We start from the raw sequence: 17,800 nt of genomic DNA, 5'->3' as shown, positions 1-17,800 counted from the left end.
ACTTCTCAGCCCAGTTTTGCATCCTATCAATATCCCACTGCAACCTCTGATAGCTCTCCACATCATCCACAACACCCCCAACCTTTGTGTTATCAGCAAATTTACTAACCCATCCCCCCACTTCCTCATCCAGGCCATTTATAAAAATCACAAAGAGAAGGGGTCCCAGAACAGATCCCTGAGGCACACCACTGGTCACCAACCTCCATATAGAATATTTTTGCTTTCTGTAGGCAAGCCAATTCTGGATCCACAAAGCAATATCCCCTTGGATCCCATGCCTCCTTACTTTCTCAATAAGCCTTGCATGGGGTACCTTATCAAATGCCTTGGTGAAATCCATATACACTGCATCTACTGCTCTACCTTCAACAATGTTTTTAGTCACATCCTCAAAAAATTCAATCAGGCTCATAAGGCACGATCTGCCCTTGACAAAACCATGCTGACTATTCCGCATCATTATGCCTCTCCAAATGTTCATAAATCCTGCCTCTCAGGATCTTCTCCATCAACTTACCAACCACTGAAGTAAGATTCCCTGGTCTATAATTCCCTGGGCTCTCGTAACTCCCTTTCTTGAATAAGGGAACAACATCTGCAACCCTCCAATCCTCCAGAACCACTCCTGTTCCCATTGATGATGTAAAGATCATTGCCTCTCTTCCCTCACCTCCCACTGTAGCCTGGGGTATATCTTGTCTGATCCCGGTGACTTATCCAACTTGATGCTTTTCAAAAGTTCCAGCCCATCCTCTTTCTTAATGTCTATATGCTTAAGCTTTTCAGTCCACTTGTAAGTCATCCCCACAATCGCCAAGGTCCTTTTCCGTAATTGAATCAAGTATTTCTGCTATCTCCTCAATTTCCATACACACTTTTCCACGGTCACACTTGATTGGTCCTATTCTCTCACGCCTTATCCTCTTGCTCTTCACATACTTGTAGAATGCCTTGGGGTTTTCCTTAATCCTGCTCACCAAGGCCTTCTCATGGCCCCTTCTGGCTCTCCTAATTCCATTCTTAAGCTCCTGCTAGCCTTATAATTTTCTAGATCTCTATCATTACCTAGTTTTTGAACAGTTTCATAAGCTTTTCTTTTCTTCTTGACTAGATTTTCAACAACTTTTGTATACTACGGTTCCCTACCATTCTTTCTCCGTCTCATTGGAACGTACCTATGCAGAACGTCACGCAAATATCCCCTGAACATTTGCCACATTTCTGCCATACATTTCCCTGAGAACTTCTGTTCCCAATTCATGTTTCCAAGTTCCTGCCTGATATCTTCATGTTTCCCTTTCCTCTGATTAAACACTTTCCTAACTTGTCTGTTCCTATTCCTCTCCAAGGCTATGGTAAAGAAGATAGAATTATGATCACTATCTCCAAAATCTCCAAAATGCTCTCCCACTGAGAGACCTGACACCAGACCAGGTTCATTTCCCAATACCAGATCAAGTACAGCCTCTCCTCTTGTAGGCGTATCTACATATTATGTCAGGAAACCTTCCTGAACACACCTAACAAACTCCACCCCATCTAAACCCCTTGCTCGAGGAAGATGCCAATCAATATTGAGGAAATTAAAATCTCCCAACATGACAACCCTGTTATTACACTTTTTCAGAATCTGTCTCCCTATCTTATCCTCGATGTCCCTATTGAGCGGTCTATAAAAAACACCCAGTAGAGTTATTGACTCCTTCTTGTTCCTAGCTTCCACCCACAGTGACTCAGTAGACAATCCCTGCATGACTTCCTCCTTGTCTGCAGCTGTGACACTATCTCTGATCAGCAGTGCCACACCCACCTCTTTTGCCTCTCTCACTGTCCTTTCTGAAACATCTAAAGCCTGGCACTCTAAGTACCCATTCCTGCCCTGGAGCCATCCAAGTCTCTGTAATGGCCACAACATCATAGTTCCAAGTACTGATCCATGCTCTAATCTCATCTGCTTTTTTCATGATACTCCTTGCATTAAAATAGACACATCTCAAACCATCAGTCTGAGCAAATCCCTTCTCTATCACCTGCTTATCCTCCCTCTCACACTGCCTACAAACTTTGTGTTTGTGAGCCTACTGCCCCTTCCTGTCTCTTCAGTTCAGTTCCCACCCCCCAGCAATTCTAGTTTAAACTCTCCTCAATAGTCTTAGCAAGCCTCCCTGCCAGGATATTGCTCCCTCTCAGATTCAAGTACAACCCGTCCTTTTCATACAGGCCATGCCTACCCCAAAAGAGGTCCCAGTGATCTAGAAATCTGAATCCCTGCCCTCTGCTCCTATCTCTCAGCCACACATTTATCCTCCACCTCACTCTATTCCTATACTCACTGTCACGTGGCACAGGCACTAATCCTGAGATTACTACCTTCAAGGTCCTGCTTCTCAACTTCCTTCCTAACTCCCTGTAGTCTGCTTTCAGGACCTCCTCCCTTTTCTTACCTATGTCATTGGTACCAATATGTACCACAACCTCTGGCTGTTCTCCTTCCCACTTCACGATATCATGGACGCAATCAGAAATATCCCAGACCCTGGCACCTGGGAGGCAAACTACCATCTGTGTTTCTTTCCTGCATACACAGAATCACCTGTCTGACCCCCTAACTATAGAGTCCCCAATCACTGCTGCCATCCTCTTCCTTTCCCTACCCTTCTGAGCCACAGGGCCAGACTCTGTGCCAGATATGCAGCCACTGTTGCTTCCCCAGGTAGGCCATTCCCCCCCAACAGTACTCAAACAGGAGTACTTACTGTTGAGGGGGATAGCCAGAGGGGTACTCTCTAGTATCTGATTGCCATTCCCTCTCCTGACTGTTACCCATTTATTGGTCTCCCAAGGCCCCGGTGTGACCACCTACCTATAGCTCCTCTCTATCAACTCCTCACTCTCCCTGACCAGACGAAGGTCAACAAGCTACATCTCTAGTTCCCTAACCCGGCCCCTAAGGAGCTGCAGCTCAACACACCTGGCACAGATGTGGTCATCCAGGAGGCTGGGAGTCTCCCAGACATCCCATGTCTGACACCCAGTACAGAACACTGAGTTCTCTTAACGATCAAGGCTAACAATGGAGAGGTGAGTGGCGGCAGAGACCCAAGCGAGACATGGTTGAGGAAAACGGAGGTGAGTGGTGGCAGAGGCATGGTCAAGGCAAGTGAAGGAGGGGGTGAGGTCGAAGCACAGTCAAGGCAGAGCCCCGCGAGTAAGCAAAGTCCCAATGCCTGATCGATTTAAGCACCGGGCCGAATTGGAAAGGTCAGGTACAGGTCGAATCGTGGCGGTAGGGTTCAGTTCCCAGAGCGGTCTGAGACTGAGGAACAACATACCGGGCCAGATGAGGACGATTTAAGTGCCAGGCCAGAATGAAAAGGTCAGGGCACTGGGACCGGAAGTGAAGCAAAGACAAGTTCTGCTCGCTGGTCCACAACATTTATCTGCTCCACGCTGAATGGAGGCTGCGGCCTTCTCTGGCTGCAGTGATGCCTGGCTTCGTGTCTGTGGTCTCGCAATGTTCACTTGGCTTGGCGATGAGCAGAGGCAGTGGCCTGCTTCAGCTTCAGTGACACCTGGCTTTGCACCTTTCATAAAACTTCAGTCCTTACGATACTTGCTTACTTTTACTGTTTGTGCAATTTGTTTTTTCCCCCTCTCTCTGCATATTGGGTGTCTGATACTCTTCTTGTTCTCTTAAATAGGTTCTTTTGAGGTTTCTTTGTTTTGTAGCTTTCTGTAAGGAGACAAATCTCAAGATTGTATAATATATACATACTTTGATAATAAATGTACTTCGAACTTTGTTGTCGATTACAATTCTTTCCCAAAAATCATCTGCACCACTTGACATCAGCCTTAAGTTCTTACATGGTTCCACGTTAAATTTTGCTCCCTTGAAGCACGTTGGATTTGTTTTACTGTGTCATTGCATAATTGCTATTTTTGCTATTGTTGTTTTGATCTACAAGGACGCTATTTTAAAAACCAGTACCTCTGAAAGTGATAAAACCAGCTTTTCATGACAGATATGGAGTGAATTGCAGACAGTAAACCACAAGCAAAATAATTCGACAGTATAAAAGGATGTTGAACAATGTAATGACATTAATATATTTTTTAACATGTTTCAAAGGTGGGAGTAGGTAGTATGTATGATGGAGGTGGTATCAGGTTGGAAGATCAGCATGGAGGTCAAATAGAATCTCAAGACTGAACAAAATAGGCTCACCTTTCTCAGTAATCAGGGAGTGGGGATTACGTTCAATAGCCTCAGAAAAGAGATTGCAAAATGAGTTCAAACTGCCTTGTTAGCCCTTTCAGTTTTTCTTAATATTTCAAAAAAAATCTTTATTCATAAAAATATTTACAAGAATAAACCATGCAATACCTTTTATTTAAGCAGTGCTCTGGTACATTTCTTAAAGCCAAGAGGACTGTTGCCATTGATGTGGTGTTCTGGGCTGGTACATTACTACAATAATTGAAGAGTTTACTTGCCCCACTTGGCCCCTCCTTGTCCAGTAGTGAAAGAATCCTATACTGTGGCTCTTTCACACCAAGCCCCTGTGGTGACATTTAGTTGCGAACTCAGAGACTGATGAAAAGATTTGCATTATTACAAATGATCTTCATGTTCCTTCCATGACATCCCAAAGCACTTTCCAGTCAATAAAGTTTTCCTCAAGGATAGTCTTTACTATAGAAACACACAGAAATAAATTTGTACATTTGAAATCCCCTCAAAAACTAATGACTGGATAACTGAAAAAAATTGATGAATATCAGCCGGGACACCAGGGAGAAGGTCCCTGGTCTGAATCAAAATACCCTATTGTTATCTTTCCGTAGACTGGTTCGCAGTTTAACATCTCATTCAAAGGTCTGACTATTTTTAAGTGCAACACTCCATCAGTATTGAAATGGATTGTCAGTCTGAATTTAAACTTGTCCTTGAAAGCCGACAAAAACCAAGAACTTCACTCAGAGATGAGTGCCTTACAAACCAAGACATAGCTGACAGAATAAAAAAACAATGCCTGTTCCCTCCCTGAGGGATACAATGAGACCAATTCAATTTATTGCTATTATTTTATATTTAACAAAAATCCATAGTCAAAATGTGTAAGTGTTTTATAAATAATACATTAACTCAATACGTTGGAGCTCAGGGCTAGTGGCAGCAGTGAAGATCAGCCAATCAAACTTCAATGCGAAAGAATGAAGATAGACAAACATTCTGCACACTTTCTTAACTATAATTTGCACTGGAGCAAGAGCCCATAATTGAGCAGATTGCATCATTCTGTGGAGAGATTGGACTTGACAGACCTCTCTCATTGTTTAACATTCTTATTATGTTAACTTGCTGGCACACGCACAAGTTAAAAAAAAACAAGAACTGCTAAACTATGAATCATTCACTTACTTCTCCAAATAGCAATTGACTAATTGAGAATCTGTTAACATTTATATATCGAGACATTCACCTTACCATTGCCAACTGCACCTTCAATCAACCTGGTCCCCTCTCCTGGAATAATCTCCTTTGCATCTCCACTTCTCAAGATTCCCCTCCAAACTCAAGTCTGACTAATCTTTTAATCACTCACTAGTATCTTCTTTGAAACACTGTACATCATTTTACTCCATTTTTGTGAAGCATCCTTCTGGATCCATTTCTTTGTTAAAGACAGTTAACACAAATAAAGGCATACACACCAAGACACCATATGAGCCAAACAGTGCAAATTCTTTGAGTATTCTTACCTTCTTGCACATTTAGAACAACATTTTGATAACCAGCTGACCACCACAGGAAACAAGAGCTCCTACCATTATGAGGATGCTCAGGAAAATAGAGTGTGCTTTACAGATATGCACAATCATTTCAAAAACTGTTGCATGCACCAGAGACAATGAAGCAATGCCTCAGTCACAGAACTCCCAGAGTCTGCACAAAACATGATAAATAAAAAGGTCTATTCCACAGGACCATTTTCCAACCGGTCCCATGGAAGAGAACTGTACAAAGCGGAACATTTCTGAAACGTTACTTATTCAGTCTCTGCTAAATTTAGACTGTGATTCTATCCTGCTCTGATTGCCTGCGAAATCACCACCTCTCTGTAGCAGCCTAGAAGTGTATTTACACTGTAATCATGGATCTGGCAAATGGCTTTGTTTAGCCCAGCTGTGATCAGCACAGCGTAACAATAAACCAGGCTAAAGAATTTTTGATGGTACAAGCCGAAATGCCTTCAGTCCAAAAGATTACTGACAAAAGACTTTCATAATATATATATATCTCAATGCCCACTATATTAGGTGCACCTGCTCGTTAAAGCACCTGTTCATCAATCTAATCAGCCAATCATGTGGCAGCAACTCAATGCATAAAAGCATGCAGACATGGTCAAGAGGTTCATTTGTTTTTCAGAACAAGCTTCAGAACAGGGAAGAAATATGATCCAAGTGACCTTGACAATGGAATGATTTTTGCTGCCAGGCGGAGTGGTTTGAGTATCTTAGAAACTGCTGATCTCCTGGGATTTTCATGTTCTCTGGAGTTCACAGAGAATGGTGCAAAAAAAAAAAAAAAAAAAAAAAAAAAAAAACCACATTCAGTAAGCTGCAGTTCTGAGCACAAAAATGCCTTGTTAATGAGAGAGGTCAGAGGAGAAGGGCCAAACTGGTTCAAGCTGACAGGAAGGCGACAGTAACTCAATTAACCACATGCTACAACAGCAGCGTGCAGAAAAACATCTCTAAATGCGCAACACATCGAACCCTGATGGGCTACAGCAGCACAAGATCACGAACATACACTCAGTGGCCACTTTATTAGGTATGGGAGATACCTGAGAAAGTGGCCATTCAGTGTATATTAATCCTTTGCACAATTTCAGAAATATTATTGCTATTGTGACATGGGCTACATGGAAGCCAATGTCTGCTTATCAAGCATCACTCTGACACGCTGTTACAGCAATATTGAGTGAGGAATAAATATTAACTGGGACTCTGGGGATAATTCCTTCCTCTTCCTCGACATCACTCTTGTAAAGTAGTCTTGGCTTTGACATAACATCTTATCTGAAATTCAACACATCTATCAGTGCAGCAGTCTCCAAGTACCGCACTGGAGAGACACCATCGATTTCAGAATTGTTATTTTCAAACTTGCATTCAACGTGAGCCTTTTACCATCTCAGGGGCGTCACAGATTCATAGAAAACAACAGCACAGAAACAGGCCCTTTGGCCATCTAGTCTGTACCAAACCATTAATTTGCCTAATCCCATTGACCTGCACCCAGAATATAGTTCTCCATACCCCTCCCATCCATGCACCTCTCCAAATTTGAAATCGACACCGTATCCACCACTTCCGCTAGCAGTTCATTCCACACTCTCACCACCTTCTGAGTGAAGAACTTCCCCCTCATGATCCTCTTAAACATTTCATCTTTTAACTGAAACTCCTTTTTACTGGGCATCTCTGGAAATGCAACTCGTTAGCCCCTCAGCAACTGCCACAGGACTCTGCGGTGAGAAACCCACCTTTCTCGGGCTCCGTACGCCTAGGGTGTAGACTACTTTGATCCCACCAACTCTGAGAGTTGGGATGTCTTGCCCACCCAAACCCAGGTTCGTGTGAATGCTGTTTGATTTACTGCCCCCCCCCCGCAATTGCCCATCAGCAAGAAGTAACAGGTCATACACTGCATACAATTATAAGGAAGCATATTTAAGAATATTAACTTAAGCAACCAGTTATTAATGGAAAGAAAGAAAAAACCAGAAAGACCCATTATACTTAATCAGTCACATGTGCACGATGGAGCCCAAAATCTTCCAAAAGCCATTGTTTTCTATGCGCACACTGCATCTTCCTGCATCTGGAACAAATGGGCTCTCTCACAGGAGTATCGGTCCTTCCTCCTTGAAGACATTCATCTGCACAAAGCATCTTGTGCAACATGAACAAGATCCTCAGCCACATCCCCTCCTGTCTCCTCCCAGTTCCCGCCAACAAAGACCTCTCTGCCAAGCGTCCTCTGGAACCTTCCCCTATTTCTACCATCCTGATTGGCTGACACCACCTTCCTAAGCTGGACAGCAAAGCTCCTTATCTCAACTAAAACCCAAACAAGCTGAAAGCAGAACAGCCTGCTCTTGCAGGACCACTGAAATAAAATACCTACAGCATAGCAGTAAAAATCTTAACCAGGGCATTACATAACCTTAACCTATGATCTCTAGTTGTACTCTCACGCAACCTCAGTGGAAAAAGTCAGCTTACCCAATCTATACTACTCATAGTTTTGTACACATCAAATCTTCCCTCAATCCTCTACATTCTAGAGTATAAAGCCCGAACCTCTACAGCTTTTCCCTACAACTCAGGTCCTCCAGTCCCAGCAGCATCATTGTAAATTTTCTCTGTACTCTTTCAGTCTTATTTACATCTTTTCTATAGGTGGATGACCAAAACTGCACACAATGCTCCAAATAAGACCTCATCAAAATTGTCCTGCACAATTTCAACGTAGAATTCCAACTCTTGTACTCAATACATTATTTACAAAGGCCAATATGCCAAAAGTTTTCTTTATGACCTTATTCACCTGTGATGCCACTTTTAAGGAATTATGGATCTGTATTCCCAGATTTTTGCTCTATCATAATCCACAATGCCCTACCGCTCACCATGTAAGACCCACCCTAGTTGGTCCTACCAAAGGGCAAAACTTCGCACTTTTTGCTGCTCAATTCCAGTGGCCATTTTTCAGCCTGTTTTTCCAGCTGGGCCAGATCCTGCTGCCAGCAATGATATTCCTCCTCCCTATCAACTACACACTCAATCTTGAGGTCATCCACAAATTTGCTGATCCAGTGTGTTGATATAGATGACAAACAACAATGGACCCTGTGTCTGTGCACAACTACATATATATTAAATAAAAGCACACATGTGGAGATGGCTTCAACTGGTGTATTCACATTACAGTGAGAGAGAACGATGCACATGCATAGACAACAGATCAATATGTACTGCTAAGGGGGGGAAGGAGTCATTGCACCAAAAGAAATAGATTCCTACATTACACTTCCTCCTTTAGATTAATGCACCATAATAAACATGCTTTTGCAATAACAGTCCATAACAAACTTCACAGTTCTAAAAATTCAATCTTTTGGGTGGCGTTCTTCTTCTTTCAGGACCAGTGGAGTGGCATCAGGTTTGGTGGGCGTCTTGTCTACCGCAACATTCTCGGTTTCTAGTGTCACATTGCTGTCAGTGACATGATCACAGAGGTAAGCCCGTTGACTGTAATGTATCCATCTTGTTAGATGCAGTTGACTCAGGTGTGTTTTTTGGTAGAGTATCAAGTATCTGGTCCACATGATGTCTCCATGTATGATCTCCAACATCCACTTTGTAACATCAGTGGTCCAGTTCTTGTAGCTATCCTACCAGGTGTTCCACTTGTCTTCTCGGTAATCATGTGCCAGGACTTCCTGTCCAATCTTGAAGCTTCTTGCTGCTTCACTTGGCAACTGACTGAACTGTTTATTCTGTACTTCCCTCCAGAGGTCTGGAGATGTGAGATTTCAGATTTCTATTCATGAACAGCATTGCAGATGTTTGATTTGTTGTCGCATGAACAGAGTTCCGATATGCATAAAGAAAGTTGTTCACCTTGTGCTGTCGAGAAATGCCCTCTTTATCCATTGCTTTAATGGTCCTCTTGAAGGTTTGGATAAACCTTTCAGCTAACCCATTCATTGCTGGGTGGTGAGGAGCTGACTTGAAATGCCTGATGCCATTTTTCTTCATGAGCAGTTGGAATTTTTCCTGACGAGTATTGTGGCCCGTTGTCCCTCACAATTTGTTCTGGTAAGCCGTTTCTGGTGAAGATAATCCTCATAGCAAAGACAGTCTTTGCTGAGGTGGTTGACTTCATTAGTATAACCTGCAGCCACTTCAAATGAGCATCCATTATAATCAGAAATGTGGAGTCCATGACTGGCCCAGCAAAGTCAATTTGTACTCTATGCCACGATGATGACTGCCACTCCCACAGGTGTAACACTGCCTGTAGGGGTGCATTTTGAACTTTTTGCCGTCCTTTGGCCAAGTCTTCGATCTGTTTATCTATTCCCTTCTCAAGCACCTTCTGTTACATACCTTGTGGGTATCTTGTGATTGTATTATGACCATGATGTGATTGAGTATCTTGTGAGCATGATATAATGGTCTTGTGATGGTGGGGTGATGTGATTTTCCCACCAGTTTGATGTCACGTAATGACATGTTCTCAACAGGTATACAATGGGAAACCCCTGTTGTTACGCAGTTGATTCGTTGTTTAATTTGTCAGTTACTCCGTATGCGCATATTCGTTGTGCCAGCAGTTTCGCTGATTGCTGCCAGTTTTGCTTGGGGTATCTTGGATTTACCTTTACAGTCTAGTATTGGAGAGTGAGGACCTTACTAAAGTACGGGAATCTGAAGGATTGAGTAAAGTTGGTGTCGTTTGCGATTTAATACAGGATCGGCCTTATTGAATCTTCGTTCAGAAATAATGACCTGCATCTGAGGATAACCCCTGTAAGATCAGGAAGGTTTTTGCAGTGTTCATTCGCCAAGAAAAGGTCAGTTTCTTTAAGCCGTTTTATTTCCTTCGTCATGAATCCTTTGGAGAACCAGCAGTGACGTCACATCTTCGAAGAAATTCATTTCCAGAGAAATCTCTCCTTATTGACTTTCAAATTTACCACTTTAAGACTTTTTTCGAATTTACCACTTTAAGAACTGTTCCAGAGTTGCCGTATAGCACTTAGCTTTCGGTTAAGTTAGTCATTTGAATATTTTTCGCTATTGTTGAGCAGAGTTTAATAAATGTTTATGTTTGTTTATAAAACTTGACTCAATTATATATTCATTGTTGCTGGTCACATGACACTTCTCATCAGCATTAAGCAGCTGTGCCAGTCTCTAGTTAGTGCTACCATTTGGGCTGCGGTGCCAATTGATGTCACAGTAAGAGCTTCGATTGACTGCCAGTCTAGTTGGATTTTTCTCAACCATTCACATCTGAAAAGTGCTGACCCTCCACTTTTCAATACATCAAGCTCTAACTGTTGTGGTTGGCATCCATACATCACATTTACTTCAGTTTGCCTTTGGGTTTCACTATTTTGCCCGTGCAAGACCTTGACATCACTGAGGTCTTCTCTAATGGTATCTTAGAAAACAGTCTGTCGTAGTCAAAGTCAAATTATGGACAAAGTTGACCCTGTATCCAGCTCTAGTTTCAGTTTTACACCAAACACATCTATTGTGATCCAGATGATTTTGTGATCTGCTTCAGTTGTAGCATGCAGTTCTAAGTTTGACAGTTCACCTTTGTCAGGCTCTATGTTGTCTGATTCTGTTTTACTTTATACATTTGATGAGTTTTGTGTTTAAGACTTTTCACTCGGTTGTGATTTTTGTCTTTTTTTTAGTACAGGGGCTATCTTTTCCTCCTCCACGTTGTTCATGTTACAATACAGTTCAACCCTCTCGATATATGACTCCCAGAATCCATTAGTGCTATCAGATTCATTGACTTCCCCAACTGAAGTTATTTTCATGTTAAATTCAGAACATATTTCGCTGTTACTCACATGACCTTTGGCTTTCTCATGCTGTTTAACTCTCGCTGTTTCGTCCCACAACTGTCAGTGCAGTTTGTGATGTTTTCTGACATTCAGGTTTGTACTTATTGCCAACTTGTTGTGTCTGTGCACAACCTCATATATATTAAATAAAAGCACCCATACAGGAGATGGTTTTAACTGGTGTGCAGAGAGGCAGAGATAACATTGCATGCACAGACAACAAATCAATACGTAGTGCTGAGGGGGGGGGGGGGAGATTATTGCTCCAAAAGAAATAGATCCATACATTACAGATCCAGCACCAATCCCTGCTGCACAGCACTAGTCACTGGTCTCCAATCAGCAGGCAAGCATACACTACCACTCTCTAGCTTCTCCTACAAAGCCAGTGTCTAATCCAACTTGTTACCTCATCTGGAATGCCAAGCATCTGAACCTTCTTGACCAACCTCCCATGCAGAACCTTGTCAAAGGCCTTGCTGAAGTCCACGTAGACAGCAACCACTGCCTTGCCTTCATCAATTTTCCTTTTTAGGAGGGAGGAGAAGATGGTGGCGTGACGCAGCACGCGCGGCCATTCCAAATGATATCATATGTGTTAACTAGGGGGCCGTACGCAATCCTGATTTGAAGGAGACAACCGTGAGAAGCACGGAGGAGCACCTGGAGAAACGTCTGAAATACCTGCTTCACCGCCGCTGCTACTGTGCAATCGATAATCTCTGGAGACGAAGGCCCCAGATCCTCGGCTCTGCATATCGCCTGTTGCCGGGGCCAGGGTCGAAATGCTCGGCAGAGATGGTGCTCAGTGCTGAATAGGTGGTCGGAGGCTCGGAGTTTTTCGGACGGACTCGGAGTCGGACTGTGGTCAGATGCTTCCGGGATGCTGCATCGGCAAGTTGGCGGCGCTGGAGATTTACTGTCTGCATGAGATGATGGGACTTCCGAGAGACTCTGAGACTTTTACTGTGCCATGGTCTGTTCTTATCAAATTACAGTATTGCTTTGCACTGTTGTAACTATATGTTATAATTATATGGTTTTTGTTAGTTTTTAAGTCAGTTTATCATGTGTTTTCGTGATATCATTCTGGAAAAACATTTTTATCATTGCTTAATGCATGCATTACTAAATGACAATAAAAGGGGACTGCATGCCCTCATAATCATAATAATAATCATAATGCTGATCTATGCCCTAAGTTCATCCACCTTTCCTACAATACTCCTGGCATTGAAGTCTACGGAGCTTAGAACATTAGCCCTACCATACTCAACCTATTGATTGCTGACCCTATATGTAGGCTTAAAAACATCTTTCTCCAGAACCACTCCACTATCTGTTCTACCGCTCTGGTTCCCATCCCTTGCAATTCTAGTTTAAACACCCCCCACAATGTATTGTTAGTAGATCTTCCCACTAGGATATTAGCCCCCCTCCAGGTATTATTGCAAATTATCCCTTTTGTGCAGCTCCCAGCCTCCCTGGAATAGAGCCCAACGATCCAAAGATCTGAAACGCTCCCTCCTACACCAACTCCTGAACCATGTGTTAAACTGTATAATCTTTCTATTTCTAGCCTCACTAGCCCATGGCATGGGTAACAAATCTGAGATCACAACTATTAAGGTCCTGTCCTTTGACTTGGCACCTAACTCCCTGAACTCAGTATCTCATCATTCATCCCACCCATGTCACAGCGTGCAAAAGAGCAAATCTCTTCCAAGTGTCATCAGTGCATCTTAAGAAAAATTATAACTGCAAACAAATTCTACTGCCTGAAACCTTAAATCTGTTTGAGAACACTGAAAATTATTTCATCTTCAGTACAGAGGATTCAAAGTTAATTTGATTTTCACAAATTTCTGTTCCAAAGCTGCCATGGTTTTATTCAATCAACTAAAAAGAAGAAAAATTTAAACACCAACCAAAGAAAATTAAACATTAAATACCTTCAGGCTCACGGACTCGCAATTCATCTTCCACTAAGGCTCTTTACAGTTCTCAAAACTCATTGAGTTCAACAATTTCAGTTAACTATTCTTCCAGGATTGGCTAGTTAACTTAACAGATCCCTTGATAATTGCTGCCTGAACTGTGGAATATTTTCAGGATTCTACTTTTATCTATGTTAACGATGATCAAATGTAATGAACTACAAATCAAGCCTTGTAACTAGTTTTCAGAGTCATCTTGGTCACTTTCCAGGTGTTGCCATTGAATCATCTTCTGAACCCTTTGGATCAGAACTCATAGAAGGTTGTTTCTTTGTCAGACCTACTGGGATTTGCTCAAAGTCTACGCTGGACACAGAAACAACTTTATGATTCAGTGATGCAAAATCCTGGCCTGGATTCATGACTATTTATAATATTCTCAGCACTTTCAACCAAATATACCCTGGTTGCAGAACCCTATCCTACCGCCTTCACCTCCAATTTTCTTAAGATTAGCTTGATCGGGGCAGGAGACACTTCCTCTGTAGTTCAACATGAAATTACTCCCACAATATTCACTCCCAATTTTTCAATATTTCTGCAGCAATTAAGATGTAATTACATTGTGAATTTTTGGCAACTCCAGATGAATCCAAGTGATACTCTTAACAGAAGTAGGCCATTCTAATTCATAAAATTTGCAACAGAAAAATAATTACTTTTTTTAATCGATTATTCATACTTACTATGAAGTTTGCTAATCATTTCTGCCATTTATCTTGTACACCCTTGATCTATACCCAGCCCCTAGCATTCTTCATCACTACATTCACCTGGCTGTCAGTTTTCTTTTTTTTTGGTTCTCCTGTCCCATCCCCTCTCCCAAATTACCCTCACCACTCCTACCTGGTTTCGCGTCTTCGTTGTCCCCCACCCCCCCCAATCTGGTTCCAACTATTGCTTTCCATCTTCTGTCTCATCCCTCCCTAGGACTGAAATGCATGGCAATCTTCAGGCTTTCCTCTTCCCTTTCACTTCTGCATCAACACTGGATCATAAATGTTGACTTATTCCTTTTACCTCCACGGATTTTATTTTTTTGTTGAGGTACACCACTGAATAGGCTCTTACGGCCCTTCGAGTCACGCTGTCCAGCAAACCCCCAGTTTAATCCTAACCCAATCATGGGACAATGTACAATGACCAATTGGTACATCTTTGGAGAAAGTCCACGTGGTCATGGGAAGAATGTACCAACTCCTCACATGCAATGGAGGGAATTGATCCTGTGTTGCCTGTACTGTAAAACATTGTGCTAACCACTATGCTACTGATGCTGCCTGACCTGCTGAATTCTTCCAGCAATCTCTTCTTTGTTCTTGTCTGCAACTTCCTTCGCTGATTTTAAGCCATTGATGTCAAGTTGCAAGTCAAGGTCCTGAAGGGCTCTCTTAGTGAAATGCATGCGTTTTCTTCATTCCAAGTTCTCACTGAGCTCACACAATTACCTGAACAAGTTCTTCAAAAGAGCCCAGATGAATGTTCTGAGCCCAAAATGTCAACTCTTTATTCCTCTCCATTGATGCTGCCTGACCTGCTGAGTTCCTCCAGCATTTTGCGTGTGTTGCTCTAGATTTCCAGTATCTGCAGAAACTGTTGCCTTCAAAAATCAAGACTTTTTCAACAAATCACTTTGGTTTAACAAAATCAGTGAACCACTGCAAAGCTACATTCTGCTTGCTCTGGAATACTTCAGTCCTATTATGATGTTGTAGGCTATTTCTGTGCAGGGGTGGAACCCTTGTGCATGCTGATGACCAGGTACTTTGGCTGAGAATTCATTGATAAATGATTGTACGTAGGCATGGGAAAGATTGAGCATGAAGGCCTTGTGAAGTAGGCAGCAGATATTGCTCACCATCTATGGATGAATTTTGTGTGACCGTGTTGTCTCCTTACAACTATTGTTCTTTATCTGACTTAGGTGGCGTTAGCCATTCAATTCTAGTCTGGCTTCACCAGCCTGCCATTTTGACTAGCCTATTTAGTTTCCTTCTCAGCTTGGTCCTCTGAAGCACATGGTCTGGTCTGAGACTCTGCCTTTGAATCCACCATTTGCTGAAAAACCTTGCCTCCTTACTAAACCGTCTGCAGCAGTATCAACTTGAAGGTCAATATATTGGTTAATCAATACTTAGCAAAAAGTCTAACTGCTGCTAATTCTTTTTAGACTTCATAGAGTTATATAGCACAGCAAAAGGCCCTTCAGCCCACTAAGTCCATGCCAACCATTTTATGATTGAACTCTCCCCACGGTCCCATCAGATCACCCCAGGTTCTACCATTCGTTGACAAGCTAGGGACAATTTACAGTGGCTAGTTAACCTGACAACCTGCACAGCTCTGGGAAACGAGAGAAAACCAAGGTACTTACCCTATTAACTTCAGCTACCTACCGTTGCTAGAGAGCATTGTCAAACCAAACTTACTCTGATAAGGTTTTTCCTGATATCGGCGGAAGTAGCGTGTAAAATGCAACAAAGTGGACAGGGTTCACCCTACTATGATTGTAACAAAGCATAAAAGAGACCACCTTTACAGAGCAAGAGTGGATGAGGCAGCAGTTACAGGGAAAAGGTGCAAAAGCCACACAGACAGCACCAATAGGTCAGAAATAAATCCTGATTGCTGGAGTTCTGCTGCAGCATGAATATTGTACAATCCATATCCTCGGCTCCTGAAGGAATTTTCAAACTGAGACCTCCTTTTCCATTGCCTTTCAAATCCATGAAGCCGATTTTCCTGTGGCCTTGAATCATCAAGAGTCAAAATGTGACTTCTAAATTGACAGCAAAAACACACAAAATGCTGGAGGAACTTAGGAGATCGGCCAGCATCTGTGGAAATGAGCAAACAGTCAATGTTATTAGGAATTTGCTCTGAGCTTGTCACATACATGATGAAATACACAGTCAAATGTGTCATCTGTGTTAACAACCAACACACCAACAACACACGTGCTGGGGGCAGCCTGTAGGTGTCGCCACACATTCCAGCACCAACATAGCATGCCTACAATCTCAGCAGAACAATACAGAACACAACAAGCAACAAAAGAACAATAACAGAACAAGCCCCTTTCTCTCTACAACTCGTCAGACACAGAGTCTTCAAGTCCAAGACAGGCCTTCAGGGTTTTGCCATTGGGCTATGATAATGGTGTGGACTAGCTAAGGCCCCTTGACTGTGGACTACAGCAACACTACTTACTTGCTGTGGGTACATACTCTCTTCTCACTGCTCCCATCAGGAAGAGGTACAGGAGCCTCAGGACTCACTAGGTTCAGGAACAGTTACTACCCCTCAACCATCAGGCTTTTGAACCAAAGGGGATAACTTCACTTGAAATGTTCCCACAACCAAAGGACTCCCTTTCAAGAACTCTTTACCTCATGTTCTCAGTATTTATTGTTTATTTATTTTTATTATTTCTTTCTTTTTGTACTTGCAGTTTGTTGTCTTTTGCACACTGGTTGAATGCCCAAGTTGGTGCAGTCTTTCATGAATTCCGTTATGGCTATTATTCGATGGATTTATTGAGTATGCCTATAAGAAAATGAATCTCAGGGTTGTATCTGGTGACATTTATGTACTTCGATATAAATTTACTTTGAATTCTTTTTTGAACTTTTGATCAAAGTTACTGGCCCTGTATACTCAACGCCAACTAAATTTGTTCATCAACCAATCTACACACAAACTTGTCACATCAGGACAATTTAAAAAGTCACAGAAGATTCCCCACAAAGATATTTAATAAAAGACAATACCTATCAATGATCCCATCTGCTTGGGGGTCCTTTAAATTATTTCTAATGGTTTGTACTAAAGTAAACATTGAGCTCAGTGGAATCTTTCTAATCTCTGAACATTTATCATCACAGCATATAGTTTGCAAATAGTTTCTTCCTCTTTGCTATCAGATTTCTTAACAGTCTATGAACACTACCTTGTTATTTTCCTTCTTTATTGCACTTAATTTGTAATTTATGTATTTTTATTTCTTTGCAACATGTTGCTGTCACAACCTCATGTCATATGTCAGAGATTACAAATCTGATTCTGGCTGAGGGCCATCACATTGCATGCTTACATAGTCACATATTTTGGGCTCAAGATGTTACCTTCTCC

General features: G+C 42.2%; 1 protein-coding gene across 5 annotated transcripts in view; it reads right to left on the bottom strand.

Annotated features, from left to right (window-relative positions):
• The window catches only part of cpne4b (copine IVb), a 564,934-nt gene that overhangs the window by 333,313 nt on the left and 213,821 nt on the right, over positions 1-17,800 (bottom strand). Inside the window, exon 1 of one of the 5 annotated variants that reach the window (XM_072283311.1) lies at positions 5,770-5,788. The exons of the other annotated variants lie outside the window; for them this stretch is intronic. The gene's annotated coding sequence lies outside the window, so the exon portion shown is untranslated. Of the gene's footprint in view, positions 1-5,769; positions 5,789-17,800 lie in introns of those variants that run through there. 5 annotated transcript variants of the gene reach the window in all.

The sequence above is a fragment of the Mobula birostris genome, chromosome 19, assembly GCF_030028105.1.
Source record: "Mobula birostris isolate sMobBir1 chromosome 19, sMobBir1.hap1, whole genome shotgun sequence".
NCBI lineage: Eukaryota > Metazoa > Chordata > Chondrichthyes > Myliobatiformes > Myliobatidae > Mobula > Mobula birostris.
The sequence above is the reverse complement of the archived record's forward strand: the minus strand, read 5'-3'. Positions and strand labels throughout refer to the sequence as shown.